This window comes from Ahaetulla prasina, chromosome 4 (genome assembly GCF_028640845.1).
Source record: "Ahaetulla prasina isolate Xishuangbanna chromosome 4, ASM2864084v1, whole genome shotgun sequence".
NCBI lineage: Eukaryota > Metazoa > Chordata > Lepidosauria > Squamata > Colubridae > Ahaetulla > Ahaetulla prasina.
In genome coordinates, this window is record NC_080542.1 from 148196866 (window position 1) to 148215527 (window position 18662).

Genomic DNA, 18662 nt, shown 5'->3' on the forward strand with positions numbered 1-18662 from the left:
GAGAGAGAGAAAGAAAGAAAGAAAGAGAGAGAGAGAGAGAGAGATAGAAGAGGGATATTTACCCACCTTCAAGCACTGTCGAGGGTGACATCACACGGTTGTGCAAAGGAGACTGATTGTGCAAGGCCTAATTGTTGTGGGTTTGCCCCTCCCGTTTGTCGTAAGACCCTTCGAAGGAGGGTTGTGATGAGGCCAACTCCAGAGAGGAAAAGTTGAGTCACCTGAACTTCGTGGGGAAAGTCCTCGCAAAAGACCGAACCCACAACTCAGCCGGTGTGGGGTGAGAAGTGCAACGGGGAGCATTTGGTTCTGACTCTTTGCAGAACCTGGAAACGGAGATAAAAACAAACCAATACAGGCAGTCCTCGACTTATGACCATTGATTTAGTGACCGTTCAAAGTTACAACAGAATTTCAAAATAGGTGCCTAATGACCATTTTTCACACTCACGACAGTTGTAGCATCACGTGATCAAAATCCAGAAGCTTGGCGATTGACTCAGATTTATGACGGTCGCAGCGTCCGGGGCCACACAATCCCCTTCTGCGACCTTCACTTAACAACCCTGTAACTAACTAACTAACTAACAGCATTGATTCACTTAACAACGATGGCAAGAAAGGGCATCAAATGGGGCAAACCTCACTTGTCTCTCACTTAGCAATGGAAATTGTGGTCGTAAGTCGAGAACTACCTGTGAATTAGCTTCTTACTTCACCTACCTAGCGAGAGAGAGAGCAAGCCAAGGTCTTGAAAACAGGGGGGAAATTCTCCAAAGAATCCATTTAATAAAAACAAATAAAAAAATGAAAGTTAATGTTTTAAAGTTAAAATCAATAAAAATAAATCAGAATGAGAATCAAAATCAGAATTTAAGCAGAAGAGGAGAAAAGGAAAGGAGGAAGGCTAAGAAAAGTGAACCTCCAATTGAGATTAAGCATAATGAAGGAAATAAAAGGGAGATAAAGGAAGAACAAAAGAAGAATATGTTGAGGGGGAAAAACTGGAAACCCCAAATTTCACCCAGAGAAAGCAGGAAGGAATTCCCACCACTGTTGTAAAAGTCCATTTCCCTCCTGACAGGAATCGCATTTTGCAAGAAACAGCCTTACTCTGCCTCGTTTCAGCATTTATTAACTGGTTCTTAAAACAAAAACATTTCTGCAATTTCTCCATTTCACTATTTCCCTAAACGGGTCACTTCTGCATGCTGCAATCTTTCCCTTCCCACCTCAGCTCAGACTTTAATTCTGTGACAAATCTGAGTTTACATTGGCAAAGCTGGTGTCTGATTACGGCCCCCAAATGCAGGTCTGAGAGGGGGAAATGGGGGATCTGAGACGGGATCTTTCCGAATCTTCTCTGTCTGTACAGAATACAGAATTACCGAATTGGAGGTCTTCTAATCAACAGGTGAGCCTATCGTATCTTTCAAAAATCTCAAAGCACCAGGAAAATACCTGAGGATTGAAAAAGAGCAGATGTGGTTCCAAGCTTCAAAAACAAACTAATAAATAAAGTTATAACTAGTAGCCAACACAAATGCTCTTTCAAAGGTGCTTTTTCAAAAGGCAAGTGGCCTGTTTTTTTCCAAGAAGAAGAAGAAGAGGAGAAGGAGAAGAGAGAGAAGGAGAAAAGGAAGGAGGAGGAAGAGAAGGAGGAGGAGCAGGAGAAGAAGGAGAAGGAGGAGAAGGAGAAGAAGAAGGAAGAGAAGGAGCAGGCAGTGGAGGAGGAAGAGAATGAGGAGGAGGAGAAGGAGAAGGAGAAGAAGAAAGAGGAGGAGGAGAAGGAGGAGAAGGAGGAGAAGGAGAAGAAGGAGGAGCAGGCAGAGGAGGAGGAAGAGGAGGAGGAGAAGAAGAAAGGAGAAGGAGAAGGAGAAGAAGGAGGAAGAGGAGAAGGAGGAGAAGAAGGAGGAGGAGGAGGAAGAGAAGGAGAAGGGGAAAGAGGAGAAGGAGAAGAAGAAGAAGGAAAAGGAGAAGGAGAAAGAAAGTTTCTTATGGGAGATGAAGTCTATAAGGAGTTGAAGTAGAGTAGGAGCATGGGAATAGACGACCCATACAAAATTCCATGGTGGAATTTAGGCTGATCTGAAGACCTTGGCAACGTAAGATAGCTGGGCTTCAACTCCCAGAATTCCTTAGCCATGCTGGGAAATTGCGAATGTTGATCTGGAGACCTGCCAGAAGAACACTGAGGACAATAAATAAGTCTCAAAAGTCCCAGTTTATCTGTCCCCTCTTCTTAAGGAAAGAGCCCGTTTTGAAGGAAAGAAAATTCACTGGGTTGGGAAACCCTTGGCCAACAGCCATCAAGAAGATGACCTGCATATCAGGACATAAAAGGAGACCTCCTGGTCTCAGGAACCACATCAGCTGAGGAGCTTCGTAGCAGAAGAACCAACGATGGAAGGTTTCTTCTGGAAGACCTTGCTGGTGGTGGTTGGGGCGAAGGTTGGGAAGCGATCCTGAGACTTTGGGGAACTAGCTGACACAAAAGATTCTGCCCACTGTGTTCTCCTTGCTTAACAGCCTCCATCTCTAGTCAATCAGGATGACAGGTCTTGAATGCAAAGCATCTGGAACCTGCATGGACTCTTCTCTGCAGCCCCATTCAGGTGGCTCCACCAAGACTCATTCAGAAATGATCCCAGTCTAAAATGGGAGAAGATGCAGGGGGGGCTTCAAAGTAACACCTTTGCTTGCCCATGTCTTCTTTCTGAAGGTACCCAAGAGCTGAAGTTCACCATCAAAGAGGTGGTCTGTTCAGCAGAAGAAGAATGTTCCTTGGATAAATGTGACTTCAAGGAAGGGGGGATTGATTGATTGATTGATTGATTGATTGATTGATTGATTGATCTGTCTTCTTTCTTCTTTCTTGTCTTCTCTCTTCTTGTATTTTCTCTTCTGTCTTCTGTCTTCTGTCTACTATCTTCATCAATGACTTGGACAAGGGGATAGATGGGGAACTCATCAAATTTGCAGATGACACCAAGCTGGCAGGAATAGCCAACACTCCAGAAGATAGGCTCAAGTTGCAGAAAGATCTCGACAGACTTGAACATTGGGCGCTATCTAACAAAATGAAATTCAACAGTGAAAAAAGTAAGGTTATACATTTAGGCAAAAAAAACAAAATGCACAGGTACCGTATATGTGGTACCTTGCTCAATAATAGCAACTGTGAGAGGGATCTTGGAGTCCTAGTGGACAACCATCTAGATATGAGCCAGCCGTGTGCAGCAGCTGCCAAAAAAGCCAACACAGTTCTGGGCTGCATAAACAGAGGGATAGAATCAAGATCACGTGAAGTGTTAGTGCCACTTTATAATGCCTTGGTAGGGCCACACTTGGAATATTGCATTCAGTTTTGGTCGCCACAATGTAAAAAAGATGCAGAGACTCTAGAAAGAGTGCAGAGAAGAGCAACAAAGATGATTAGGGGACTGGAGGCTAAAACATATGAAGAACGGTTGCAAGAACTTGGTATGTCTAGTTTAATGAAAAGAAGGACTAGGGGAGACATGATAGCAGTCTTCCAATATCTCAGGGGTGCCACAAAGAAGAGGGAGTCAAGCTCTTCTCCAAAGCACCTGAGGGTAGAACAAGAAGCAATGGGTGGAAACTAATCAAGGAGAGAAGCAACTTAGAACTAAGGAGAAATTTCCTGACAGTTAGAACAATCAATAAGCGGAACAACTTGCCTCCAGAAGTTGTGACTGCTCCAACACTGAAAAATTTTAAGAAGATGTTGAATAACCATTTGTCTGAAGTGGTGTAGGGTTTCCTGCCTAAGCAGGGGGTTGGACTAGACGACCTCCAGAGTCCCCTTCCAACTCTGTTATTCTAAATTCTAAATCTTCTCTCTTTTTTCTTCTGTCTTCTTCCTTCTGACTTATTTTGTCTCTCTTCAGTCTTTTCTCTTCTCTCGTCTTCCTTCAGTCTCCTAATTATGTTCCTAATTATGACTCAGAATCAATTATGTTGATTCTGAGTCACCACCTTGGTAGACTTTCTCTGTGCAGTTAGTTCACCTGAATGCATTTGTACAGCCACCTGTAACGGCAACTCTTGGCAGCTAACCAAGGTAAACTTAATAAAACCACTAATCGGCATAACGATAAATGTCAGGGCAGCTGAGGACAACATTCACAATAGTCTAGTAGCACCCATCATCTGTCATTAGATGTTTCCATAAACCTTTATTATTGTTATTAATAGTTCAAGGCAGACAACATGCCACAATATCCCTTCCTTTTCCTGTTTTCCCCCACAACAACCCTGTGAGGTGGGCTGGGCTGAGAGACAGGAAGTAGTCCAAAGTCACCCAGCCTGCTGGACTAGAACTCGCCATCTGCCAGGGCTGTTTCCTACGACAGAAAAAACCCTTGGCTTCATAGATTTAGAGAAAAGGTAGTTCTACTAGGAAAGAACTGACTGCAACTTGTGTCAGGCAAGACTTGAACCAAAAGCGTAGCTTCTTCTCCAGAAAGATTACACTACTAACCAGAGCATATAAAACAATTGATAGACCAATTCTTGAATACAGCTCTATTGTCTGGAATCCACACCTCATTTCTAACATAAATACAATTGAGCGTGTCCAGAAATATTTTACAAGAAGAGTTCTCCACTCCTCCGAATACAACAAAATACCTTATGCCACCAGACTTGAAATCCTGGGGTTAGAAAATTTAGAACTCCGCCGCCTTTGACACGACCTGAATTTAACTCATAGAATCATCTGTTACAATGTCCTTCCCGTCAAAGACTACTTCAGCTTCAATCGCAACAATACACGAGCAAACAATAGATTTAAACTTAATGTTAACTGCTTTAATCTAGATTGCAGAAAATATGACTTCTGTAACAGAATCATCAGTGCTTGGAATACTTTACCTGACTCTGTGGTCTCTTCCCAAAATCCCAAAAACTTCAACCAAAAACTATCTACTATTGACCTCACCCTATTCCTAAGAGGTCTGTAAGGGGCGTGCATAAGCGCACAAACATGCCTACCGTTCCTGTCCTATTGTTCCCTTTCATTGTATGTGCTTGTATATAATGCTGTGACAAAATAAATTTTTTTTTTAAAAAAGTGCACCAAGCATCATATTGAAACAAACCTCTAGGGCTAAAAAAACAACAACAAAAAAACACATTGTAGCTAGGCAAGCGGAGTGCAAGGACCGGCCAGGAAATGCTTTGAGAAAGTCTTGGATTCAAATGCATTGTCTCTGGTTGCTGAATACCAGAGCTAGAAGAAATGACCTTGGGGAGATAAGCAAAGCTCCAAAGAAAAATCCTCAACTGAGCCCCACCCCACCCCCACTTCCATGCAGCAAGCTGGCTGACACCCGTCTCCTGGTGATTGGCCCACTCAGCTGGCTGTTGTGCCTAAGGCGGGACTAGAACTCCCCGTCTCCTGGTGATTGGCCCACTCAGCTGGCTGTTGTGCCTAAGGCGGGACTAGAACTCCCCGTCTCCTGGTGATTGGCCCACTCAGCTGCCTGTTGTGCCTAAGGAGGGACTAGAACTCCCCGTCTCCTGGTGATTGGCCCACTCAGCTGGCTCTTGTGCCTAAGGCGGGACTAGAACTCCCCGTTTCCTGGTGATTGGCCCACTCAGCTGGCTCTTGTGCCTAAGGCGGGACTAGAACTCCCTGTTTCCTGGTGATTGGCCCACTCACTGGCTCTTGTGCCTAAGGCGGGACTAGGACACCCGTCTCCTGGTGATTGGCCCACTCAGCTGGCTCTTGTGCCTAAGGCGGGACTAGAACTCCCCGTTTCCTGGTGATTGGCCCACTCACTGGCTCTTGTGCCTAAGGCGGGACTAGCACTCCCCGTCTCCTGGTGATTGGCCCACTCACTGGCTCTTGTGCCTAAGGCGGGACTAGCACTCCCCGTCTCCTGGTGATTGGCCCAAAGTCCATCTGTCGGCATTCATGCCTAAAGTGAGACTAGAACTTGCAACTTCCTAGTTTCTAGGACAGCATCTTCACCAATATATGTAGAAGTAGCCCTCAACTTACAACCCTTTGTTTAGACACCATTCAATATTGCAACAGCCCTGAACAAAGTTACTTACAACTGATCCTCAAAACTTACAACCTTTCATGGTGTTCACATGATTAAAATGCAAATGACCTATATTTATGATGGTTGCAGTGCCCCACAGTCGTGCGTTCAGAAAAACAGAATAAAAGAGTTCGAAGGGACCTCAGACATCTTCTAGCCCAAGAAGATGGAAGATGGAAGAAAAGAAAAAGGGAAGACAGAAAAGAGAAGAAAGAAGAAAGGAAACAGAAGATGACAGAAGAAAGAAGAAGGAAGATGGAAGAAAGAGGGAAGACAGAATATACATATATATATATATATTTGTTTTCTGAGGTTTTCACGGGTGTTTGTATGTAGGTCTTTGGTTGTTCGGGTTTTCTCCCGTGTAAAATTGGAAATGTCTTGTAGCGTTTCGAAGTCTCATGCATCATCTTCAGCTTCAGCTGCTTCTCCCAGAAGCACGGCTGAAGCCTGAAGATGACGATGAGACTTCACAAACGCTACAAGACATTTCCAATTTTACACGGAGAAAACCCAACAACCAAAGACTCATATATATATATTTATTTGTATTTATTTAATTTATATTGCCGCCTATTCGCCCATGGTGACTCAAGGCGGCTTACAGAATATGTAAAGCAATAAAACTAATAATAAAAAAAAAACTAAAAATAAACCTCATTTAAAGCAATAAAACTAATAAAAAAAAGAATCAAATAATTAATATAATATAATAAAATCACCCTCCCACCCCGGCAACAGCATATCAGAGGAGCCATTTCATGGGCTCCCTCCCGCTCTGGGATCCCCAGGCCCCCTGGCAGAACCAGGTCTTCAGCGCCTTCCGGAAGAGTCTTAGAGAGAGGGAGCCACCACGGAGGAGGCCCTTCTTCTGGGCCCCACCAGGTGTATCTCCCTCGGGGATGGGACCCGCAGCATTCCCTCCCTCCCTGCTCTGGTGGGTCAGGTAGATGTGACCTATGGAAGCCACCAAGCTGGGATGCTACAGTCCATGGGGTTACAGGTAGTCCTCGAGTTACAACAGTTCATTCGGTGATCTTTCAAACTTACGATGACTCTGGAAAAAAGTGACTTACGGCCATATTTCACACTTACGACCGTTGCAACCACCCTGTGGTCACGTGATCAAAATTCAGACACCTGGCAGTTGACTCATATTTATGACGATCGCAGCATCCCAGGGTCACGTGATCTCCTTCTGCAACCTTCCGACAAGCAAAGTCAACGGAAAACCCAGTTTCACTTAACAACCGTGTCACTGACTTAACAACTGCAGTGATTCACATAACGACTGTGGCGAGAAAGGTGATAAAATGGGGCAAAATTCACAACCAATGTCTCACTTAGCAACAGGAATTTGGGGCTCAATTCTGGTTATTAAATCAAGGATTACCGGTATAGGTAGGGTTGGACTAGGGTGGACTAGAGGACCTCCAAGGTCCCTTCCAGCCCTTGGATTCTTCTGTCTTTTAATTTTGATTTTATTCAAAAGGGGAGAAAATATGAGCAAAAGTGAAACAAAACTAGTCATGAACACTGAAAAAATATGAACTAAAAGGACAAAAAACAAAAACGCACGTTTTAGTTTAGCTTAGCTGAATATTGTAGCAACAATGACGTCCCCCTCTAGCAAAACAGGTTCAAAATTTATAAACTTTGAGATCTATTTGCAACCCGATTTGACCTGTCATCTATTGTGTATATGAAGAGAAAATAGTTCAGGCCTTCTGAACTTTGTTAATAAATCCGTTATTGTATTTTACTCGGGTTTTTTTATCTACCAAAAATTACCACAATCATCTCATTATCTCTGATCCATCCGGGTTCAAATACAGACAGTCCTCAACTTATGACCACAATCGACCCAATCTGTTGCTAAGTGAGACCTTTGTTAAGTGATTGTTACCCCGTTAAATGACCGTTCTTGCCACCATTGTTAAGTGAATCCTTGCAGTTGTTAAGTTAGACACATGGTTGTTAAGTGAATCGGACTTTCCCATTGGGTTTACCGGTCAGGAGGTCGCAAAAGGGGATCACTGCAACCGTCATAAATACGAGTCAGTGGCCAAGCATCTGAGTTTCAATCACGTGATCCTGGGGATGCTGCAGCGGTCTCCAAGTGTGAAAAATGGGCTTTTTTCAGTGTCGTCGTAACTCTGAACAGTCACTAAAGTTACATTGCTAACTTGGTTAACTATGGTTGCTAAGTGAATCTGGCTTTCCCCCTTGTCTTTGCTTGTCAGGAGGTCGCAAAAGAGGATCATGTGACCCTGGGATACTGCAACCGTCATAAATACGAGTCAGTGGCCAAGAGTCTGAATTTTGATCATGTGATCATAGGAAAGCTGTTACGGTTGTAAGTGTGAAAACTTATCTTAAGTCACTTTAGTGCCTTTGTAACTTCAGTCATTAAATGCTCACTAAATGTAAATGTTGCATTTACATTTAGAATAGAATAGAATAGAATTTTTATTGGCCAAGTGTGATTGGACACACAAGGAATTTGTCTTGGTGCAGATGCTCTCAGTGTACATAAAAGAAAAGAAAAAGGAAGACAGAAAAGAGAAGAGAGAAGAAAGGAAACAGAAGATGACAGAAGAAAGAAGAAGGAAGATGGAAGAAAGAGGAAGACAGAATATACATATATATATATATTTGTTTTCTGAGGTTTTCACGGTGTTTGTATGTAGGTCTTTGGTTGTTGGGTTTCTCCGTGTAAAATTGGAAATGTCTTGTAGCGTTTCGAGAGTCTCATGCATCATCTTCAGGCTTGCCGCAGGCTGCTCAAAACGTTGCCAAGACATTTCCAATTTTACACGGGAGAAAACCCGAACAACCAAAGACCTACATATATATATTTATTTGTATTTATTTAATTTATATTGCCGCCTATTCGCCCATGGTGACTCAAGGCGGCTTACAGAATATGTAAAGCAATAAAACTAATAATAAAAAAAAAACTAAAAATAAACCTCATTTAAAGCAATAAAACTAATAAAAAAAAGAATCAAATAATTAATATAATATAATAAAATCACCCTCCCATCCCGGCAACAGCATATCAGTGGAGCCATTTCATGGGCTCCCTCCCGCTCTGGGATCCCCAGGCCCCCTGGCAGAACCAGGTCTTCAGCGCCTTCCGGAAGAGTCTTAGAGAGAGGGAGCCACCACGGAGGAGGCCCTTCTTCTGGGCCCCACCAGGTGTATCTCCCTCGGGGATGGGACCCGCAGCATTCCCTCCCCTCCCTGCTCTGGTGGGTCAGGTAGATGTGACCTATGGAAGCCACCAAGCTGGGATGCTACAGTCCATGGGGTTACAGGTAGTCCTCGAGTTACAACAGTTCATTCGGTGATCTTTCAAACTTACGATGACTCTGGAAAAAAGTGACTTACGGCCATATTTCACACTTACGACCGTTGCAACCACCCTGTGGTCACGTGATCAAAATTCAGACACCTGGCAGTTGACTCATGTTTATGACGATCGCAGCATCCCAGGGTCACGTGATCTCCTTCTGCAACCTTCCGACAAGCAAAGTCAACGGAAAACCCAGTTTCACTTAACAACCGTGTCACTGACTTAACAACTGCAGTGATTCACATAACGACTGTGGCGAGAAAGGTCATAAAATGGGGCAAAATTCACAACCAATGTCTCACTTAGCAACAGGAATTTGGGGCTCAATTCTGGTTATTAAATCAAGGATTACCTGTATAGGTAGGGTTGGACTAAGTTGGACTAGAGGACCTCCAAGGTCCCTTCCAGCCCTTGGATTCTTCTGACTTTTAATTTTGATTTTATTCAAAAGGGGAGAAAATATGAGCAAAAGTGAAACAAAACTAGTCATGAACACTGAAAAAATATGAACTAAAAGGACAAAAAACAAAAACGCACGTTTTAGTTTAGCTTAGCTGAATATTGTAGCAACAATGACGTCCCCCTCTAGCAAAACAGGTTCAAAATTTATAAACTTTGAGATCTATTTGCAACCCGATTTGACCTGTCATCTATTGTGTATATGAAGAGAAAATAGTTCAGGCCTTTTGAACTTTGTTAATAAATCCGTTATTGTATTTTACTCGGGTTTTTTTATCTACCAAAAATTACCACAATCATCTCATTATCTCTGATCCATCCAGGTTCAAATACAGACAGTCCTCAACTTATGACCACAATCGACCCAATCTGTTGCTAAGTGAGACCTTTGTTAAGTGATTGTTACCCCGTTAAATGACCGTTCTTGCCACCATTGTTAAGTGAATCCTTGCAGTTGTTAAGTTAGACACATGGTTGTTAAGTGAATCGGACTTTCCCATTGGGTTTACCGGTCAGGAGGTCGCAAAAGGGGATCACTGCAACCGTCATAAATGCGAGTCAGTGGCCAAGCATCTGAGTTTCAATCACGTGATCCTGGGGATGCTGCAGCGGTCTCCAAGTGTGAAAAATGGGCGTAAGTCGCTTTTTTCAGTGTCGTCGTAACTCTGAACAGTCACTAAAGTTACATTGCTAACTTGGTTAACTATGGTTGCTAAGTGAATCTGGCTTTCCTCCTTGTCTTGCTTGTCAGGAGGTCGCAAAAGAGGATCATGTGACCCTGGGATACTGCAACCGTCATAAATACGAGTCAGTGGCCAAAAGTCTGAATTTTGATCATGTGATCATAGGAAAGCTGTAACGGTTGTAAGTGTGAAAACTTATCTTAAGTCACTTTAGTGCCTTTGTAACTTCAGTCATTAAATGCTCACTAAATGTAAATGTTGCATTTACATTTAGAATAGAATAGATTTCTTTATTGGCCAAGTGTGATTGGACACACAAGGAATTTGTCTTGGTGCATATGCTCTCAGTGTACATAAAAGAAAAGATACCTTCATCAAGGTACAACATTTACAACACAATTGATGATCAATATATCAATATAAATCGTAAGGATTGCCAGCAACAAGTTATAGTCATACAGTCATAAGTGGAAAGAGATTGGTGATGGGAACTATGAAACGATTAATAGTAGTGCAGATTCAGTAAATAGTCTGACAGTGTTGAGGGAATTATTTGTTTAGCAGAGTGATGGCCTTCGGGAAAAAACTGTTCTTGTGTCTAGTTGTTCTGGTGTGCAGTGCTCTATAGCGTCGTTTTGAGGGTAGGGGTTGAAACAGTTTATGTCCAGGATGTGAGGGATCTGTAAATATTTTCAAGGCCCTCTTCTTGATTCGTGCAGTATACAGGTCCTCAATGGAAGGCAGGTTGGTAGCAATTGATTTTTCTGCAGTTCTAATTATCCTCTGAAGTCTGTGTTTTTCTTGTTGGGTTGCAGAACCGAACCAGACAGTTATAGAGGTGCAAATGACAGACTCAATAATTCCTCTGTAGAACTGGATCAGCAGCTCCTTGGGCAGTTTGAGCTTACTGAGTTGGCGCAGAAAGAACATTCTTTGTTGTCCTTTTTTAATGATGTTTTTGATGTTAGCTGTCCATTTTAGATCTTGCGATATGATAGAACCAGAAATTTGAAGGTTTCTACTGTTGATACTGTGTTGTCAAGTATTGTGAGAGGTGGAAGTATGGAAGGGTTTCTCCTAAAGTCTACCACCATTTCTACGGTTTTGAGTGTGTTCAGTTCCAGATTGTTTTGGTTGCACCACAAGGCTAGTCGTTCGACCTCTCATCTGTATGCGGATTCGTCATTGTCTCGAATGAGACCAATCACTGTTGTGTCATCTGCGAACTTCAGCAGCTTAACAGATGGATCATTGGAGATGCAGTCATTGGTATACAGAGAGAAGAGAAGTGGGGAGAGCACACAGCCCTGGGGGGCCCCTGTGCTAATTGTACAGGTATTTGATGTGATCTTGCTTAGCTTCACCTGCTGCTTCCTGTTTGTTAGGAAGCTTGTGATCCACTTACAAGTCTGTTCCGGTACCTGTAGCTGGTTTAGCTTAGTTAGAAGAATGTCTGGAATGATGGTATTGAATGCTGAACTAAAGTCTACAAAAAGGACCCTTGCATAGGTCTTTGGAGACTCAAGATGCTGTAGGATATAGTGCAGAATTTCTAACATACATTTGAAATACGGGTAGTGCTCAACTTACCAATTCAATTAGTGACTGTTTGAAGTTACAACATCACTGAAAACCTCATTAGTTACTTTTTGCAGTTCCGTGGTAACTTCGGTCACTAAATGAATTGTTGTAAGTCGAGGACTACCCCCCGAAGTTCATAAATGTAAATTTCTCTGCACTCACCCATTGTTGAAAAATTCTTAAAAACAGAGCTTCCTAAGGAAGTCCAGTTTGTCCTTCATAATATCCATTATCTCAGGATTTCCTGTATTTGCATTCCTTTCCAATTTTTTTTCTGGCAGATCTATAAATTTTAAACCAACTTAGAAACTATTCCCCAACTTACAGACCTTCATGAGTGACCACATAGATCAGGGGTGTCCAAACTTGGTCCCTTTAAGACTTGTGGACTTCAACTCCCAGAGTTCCTCAGCCAGCTTTGCTGGCTGAGGGACTCTGGGAGTTGAAGTCCACAAGTCTTAAAGGGACCAAGTTTGGACACCCCTGACATAGATGTTTGACAACTGAGTCATATTAATGAGGGTAGTAGCATCTTTTACAGCCTTTGGACAAACAAAGTCAATGGAAAACCCAGTTTCACTTAACAATCGTGTGACTAACTTAACTTAACTGTAGTGATTCGCTTAACAGCTGTGGCCAGAAAGCTGGTAAAATGGGGTGACACTGACAAATGTCTCACTTAGCGACAGAAATGTTGGGCTCCATCGCGATCGTAACTCAAGGACTAACTGTATGTGTTGACTTTCGGTTGGATCACTTGATTGGGGATTCATATTTTCGGCTAAAAGGGAACCTTGGAGATCTTCTAGTCTAACCCCCTTGCTCAAGCAGGAGATCGGATACCATTTCAAGTCTTTTCTTTAAAAATTCAAATTCAGGGTTCCAATTCAGGGTCGTTAAACGAATCGCTGCAGTTGTGAAGTGAAGCCACACGGTCGTTAAACGAATCTGGCTTTCACCGTTGACTTTGCTCGTCGGAAGGTCGCCAAAGGGGGATCGCGTGACCCCTGGGATGCTGCAGTTGTCGTAAACCTGAGTCAGTTGGCAAGAGTTCTGAATTTTGATCATGCTGCAAACGGTTGTAAGTGTGAAAAAGTCCCTTTTTTCAGTGCCGTTGTTGCTTTGGTCACTAAATGAACTGACATAAATCAAGGACTGTCCATAGACCTTCACACTTCCTTTTTTTTAAACAAGACAACTTTTTAAACTTTTTCACTGGGTGAAAGGTTTATTTTTTTTTAATCAGATGTTTATTGAGATTATTTCTATAAACACAAGTCCTTCCCAGTCCAGAATCAGAATCAGAATAGAGGGACACTGGAGGTCTTCTAGTCCAGCCCCCGCTCAAGCAGGAAACCCTCTACCATTTCAGGCAATTTGGCTGTCCAGTCTCTTCTTAAAAAACAGAATTAATATAATATTGCAAGACAATCACCCAGCTAAACAGTTCATCTTCTTAGGGGAGCCAACCGTAAGAGCTGAATAGAAAATGTTATTTTGAAAGAAAAGAGTATTTGTAGCTCAGAGCTGAGCTGTGGGAAGGCTCTGGTCCTTGGGAAAGTGTGTGCTGCCCTCTGGAGGCAGCTCTATGTAATTACTCCGACTTGAAAACATTTATCGAAGTTGGAGGTAAAGAGACACGTGTCAGAGACCAGAAAGCAAAAGAACACGTTTAGCCTCTTTTCTAATGACTCTAGCGCGTTTTCTTAAAGCTTATACCTGGCTTAAACATAGGCATTTTAACCAAGCTTATCAAGGAACGTATCTGATGTATAGACTTTGAAAGGAAAACAGGCAAACCGGCTTTCTTAAAATGCTAGTCCCTGTTGTTATATATTGACCATCAATTGTGTTGTAAATGTTGTACCTTGATGAAGGTATCTTTTCTTTTATGTACACTGAGAGCACATGCACCAAGACAAATTCCTTGTCTGTGCAATCACACGTGGCCAATTCTATAGAATTCTATAGAATTGGCCACACTGTTCTATTCTATTCTATTCTATTCTATTCTATTCTATTCTATTCTATTCTATTTCTTTTATGAACACTGAGAGCATATGCACCAAGACAAATTCCTTGTGTGTCCAATCACACTTGGCCAATAAAAAAATTCTATTCTATTCTATTCTATTCTATTCTAATGATTCTTAACGAATGTCTCTTGTCTTTTATGTACACTGAGAGCAGATGCACCAAGACAAATTCTTTGTGTGTCCAATCACACTTGGCCAATAAAATTCTATTCTATTTTATTCTATTATAAGACAGGCGCTCATTTCAGCGTTGGATCCGTGTCTTTCGATCTTGGCGACTTTAAGACTTGAACTCCCAGAATTCCCTTAACACGCATGTGTTAGATTTCAGCTTTCCAAATCCTACACCCAGCATGCGTAGACTTACAACTCCCAGAATTCCCCAACCAGCATGCCTGGATCTCAACTCCCAGAATTCCCCAGCCAAGGCAGTGGACTTCAGATTCCCCAGCTGATCTGGTTCCTCCTAGAGCAAAAACTTTCTAGTCTACAATTCCTTTCACAAGGAATAGGAATATAATCATAGGGCTGGAAGGGATCTTAGAGGTCTTCTAGTCCAACACACACACACACACACCAGGTCAGGGCAGGAGCCCTTATATTTTGCACGCACCTGCATTTTTGCAGGCTTCATCAATGCTAGCAACCGCATTCCAGATGGTTTTGAGAAAATTAAAATTTCCTTTAACTATCCTTTGCAAGGAGGAAAACGCACACACCACTCAGTAGGCGGTTTTGCCCTTATTAAAAACGGCCCCACTATTTTTAAGAAAACTCCTAGCGCTTTCCCTTTTCAGCTTCTTGTAAAATTGGGCTTTTGCTCATCCGGCAATAGCCATCTTTGAAATGGGAAGGTTCATTTCAAAACGCCTCCGGTTCGGAACCAAAGTCAGTAGAAAAGAAGGTTGGATGGAGTTTTGGGGTGTTTCCCCCCCCCCCTTTCATGCTGACTGGGGAATTCTGGGAATTGACATCCAGCCCTCTATAATAAATAGAATAGAATAGAATAGAATTATTTATTGGCCAAGTGTGATTGGACACACAAGGAATTTGTCTTGGTGCATCTGCTCTCAGTGTACATAAAAAGAATAGAATAGAATAGAATAGAATAGAATAGAATAGAATAGAATAGAATAGAATAGAATAGAATAGAATTTTTTTATTGGCCAAGTGTGATTGGACACACAAGGAATTTGTCTTGGTGCATATGCTCTCAGTGTACATAAAAGAAAAGATACGTTCATCAAGGTACAACATTTACAACACAATTGATGGTCAATATAATATAAAGGGTCCAAGGTTGAGAAGCACCGTTCTAAGAGGTCAGAATAAAATCCACTTTTTCCCAAATTTTAAACCTCCTTTCAGGCAAAGGAGAAGCTTGTATTAGTAAACTCTCTGCCTGCAGCCCCAAATGAGATTACTTGATTTATTAATCTGGCCCTGACAGCAAACAATTCACTGACATTGAAAATCCATTTCCGTTAGAGGAATTTCGAGGTCAATCTAGCCCTTTCTTGCAATTTTTTTTCTCAGTTTCATTTTCCATGGAAAATCTCCATGAATCTAGAAAAACAAAGTATAACTTTTGCAAAGGCTCTGAATCCATTTAAGACTTTCTAGGCTGTTTTCTCGAAAAAGGGGCACTTCAGTAGTTCAGATTTTAAGGGAATTTATAAAAAGTTTATTTGCTAGGAAATACTTTTGTGTCCCAGAAAAGAGGATGTATATAGCCAGATAAAATGAAATGAAACCAGCAAGATGCATTTCTTTTCTCTTGTGCTTTCTCCTTTTGTTTCCTTTTCTCTTTCCTTCTCTTTCCTATACCCCCCTTTGCTTCTTTCTTCCTTCTCTTTTCTTTCTCCTCTTCTCTTTCCTCCCCTCATCTTCTTCCCTTTGCATCTTTTCTTTCCTCCTCCTCTTCATTTTCTTTCTCTACTTTCTTCTCCTTCCCTTTCTTCTCTTCTTCCTTTTTCTCTTCTTTTTCTCCTTTCCTCTTCTCTACTTTCCCTTTCTTATCTTCTCTTATCCTTCATTCTTTCTTTCTTCATTTTTTCTCTCCCTCTTTTCTCTCTCTTTTCTTATTCTCCCCTTCCTTCTCTCCAGCCACGGAGACCCCACCCTACCCCACCCAGTTACCCACTCTGGACCAGAGTCTGAGTGCGAAGACCTTTTGCAGGGATTCCCAGGTGTGCAAAGATTTTGGGAAGGGGAAAGAGGGGGGGGTTGTCTCTTGCAAAATTCCAGTCGGGCATCCCCTCCACCGTGCCCGGCGGTGACAGAGCCAGGCAGCAGCGCCACCCCCAAGGGCTCCAGCAGACGGAGGGCAGGGCAGGGCAGGGCAAGGCGGGGCAGGGCCGGGGGGCGGGTAGGTATCCGGTTGGGAACTCCTTTTTCTCGGCGGGCAGCACCCAGAGCCGTTCAGACCCCGTCGCCGTCGCGCCAGCCGGAGCAGGACTAGCGGAGCAGCCTCAGCAGGTAAGGCGCCGACGGGCGCTCTGGTCCCTTCTGGCCGGAACGGCGGGGCAGCCCCTCCGCGACCCTCACCCACTTTGCGCACCCCCATCCTTTGCAACCATCCCCGCGTTTTGCACGGAGGGGCGCGCTGCCCGGACTTGGGGCGCCGCCGTCCGTGCCCCGGAGATCGGGGGTCGCATTTGCAACCGGCTCTTCGCCGCTTATGTGGCGAAGGGCTTTTGTCCTCTTTGGGTCCCGAAGCGGAAAACGGGGCGAGGATTGAAATGCATCCCGCGGCTAACCTCGGTGTTAGCCCCAAGAGCCCCGCTCTTCCCTCGCTCTTCCCTCGCGCCAGTTTCCAAAGAGGCCAACGCCGGAAAAAATCTGGCATCGCTGGAGCCGAAACCCGGTCTCTCTATTCCGGTGGGGAGTCTTGCGTGGAAACGGATACGGCGCGTTCGCACGTGCAATTCCGCGGACCTCACTTCGTACGTAAAAGGTCCTGGAGCGCGCGTGCATAAGCGCACTGACGCGCCTATCGTCCCTGTCATCGTATTTTTATATTATTCCTGTTTTCGTTTGACAAATTGTAATAAAATAAAACTTTAAAAATCAGCACGCATACGCCCGGAATGCGGGTCAGCGCTGCGTTACAGAATGGAGTTGTGGGGAAGAACTCTAGGACCACAACACGAGAGATTCTGGTTGGTTTCTAATAAATTTCTCATCCTTTTTTCCTTTCATCATTACGCTTGCAAAAAGCCCGAGATGGGTTGGGGAAAAAACTTCAAATAAAGCTTGAATTAAGCTGATGTAAAAAAGGAATATATGTTTTATGTCGATGTATAATATGTATTATTGTTATTTTTTGTTAAAAAATAAATATACATATATTTGTTTTCTGAGGCTTTCACGGGTGTTTGTATGTAGGTCTTTGGTTGTTTCGGGTTTTCTCCCGTGTAAAATTGGAAGTGTCGCCAAGACACTTCCAATATCGCATATATATATATATATGTATGTATGTATGTATGTATGCATGCATGCATGCGTGCGTGCATGTGTGTGTGTGTGTTTTCGGAGGTTTCACGGGTGTTTGTATGTAGGTCTTTGGTTATTTGGGTATTCTCCCGCGTAAAATTTTATGCAGGTATTCTCCGAATACCAGAACCCGAATAACCAAAGACCTACATATATGTGTGTGTGTGTGTGTGTATATATGGTCTTGGCATTTTCAGGTCTTTTCCCGTGTAAGGTTGAGAGTATCTTGGTGACGTTTCGACAACGTCTCGCTCATCATCTTCAACTTCATTATATATATATATGTATATAAATTTAAAATACTTTAATTTTATATTGGATACTTCAAAGTTTTGAGGCACGCAATCTAAAATTTTCAGTAAGAAGCCAAACAATTAAAATCATTTCATGATTTTGGGAGGGAAAAAAAAGAGTCAAACTGTCCAAAACATTGTTTTCTAATGCAATTTTTTAACCTTAGGGAGTTTGGGAGATGTATGGACTACAAATCCCAGAATCCGCCTGGCTGGGGGAGGATTCTGGGCATTGAAGTCCACATATCTCCAAGCTGGATAACCAGCACCATCCTAACAGCAAACAATAGAACATCATTTGTTAAGCCAAGCGTTCGTTAAGTCAGTCGCCCCCAATTTTATGACTTTCTGCCATGGTTGTTCAGCGAATCATGCGGTCGTGAAATGAATCTGGCTTTGCTTGTCAAAAGCCAGGTGGGAAGGTTGCAAACGGCAATCATGTGACCCCAGGACGCTGCAACCGTTATAAGTGCAAGAATCAGTCTTGAGACACTTATTTTCAGTGCTGTAACTTTGAACAGTTACTAAATGAATTTCCTTGTAAATCAAGGACTACCTGTACATTGGTTTTTAAGCCTTAGCAGGTGAGGCTCAATACGCCCCCCCTCCCCCTCCTAACCAGAGATTGTTCAGCTGCCTTAGACTACCGTTCTCAAAGTCCCATGGATTAGGAGAATTCTCTT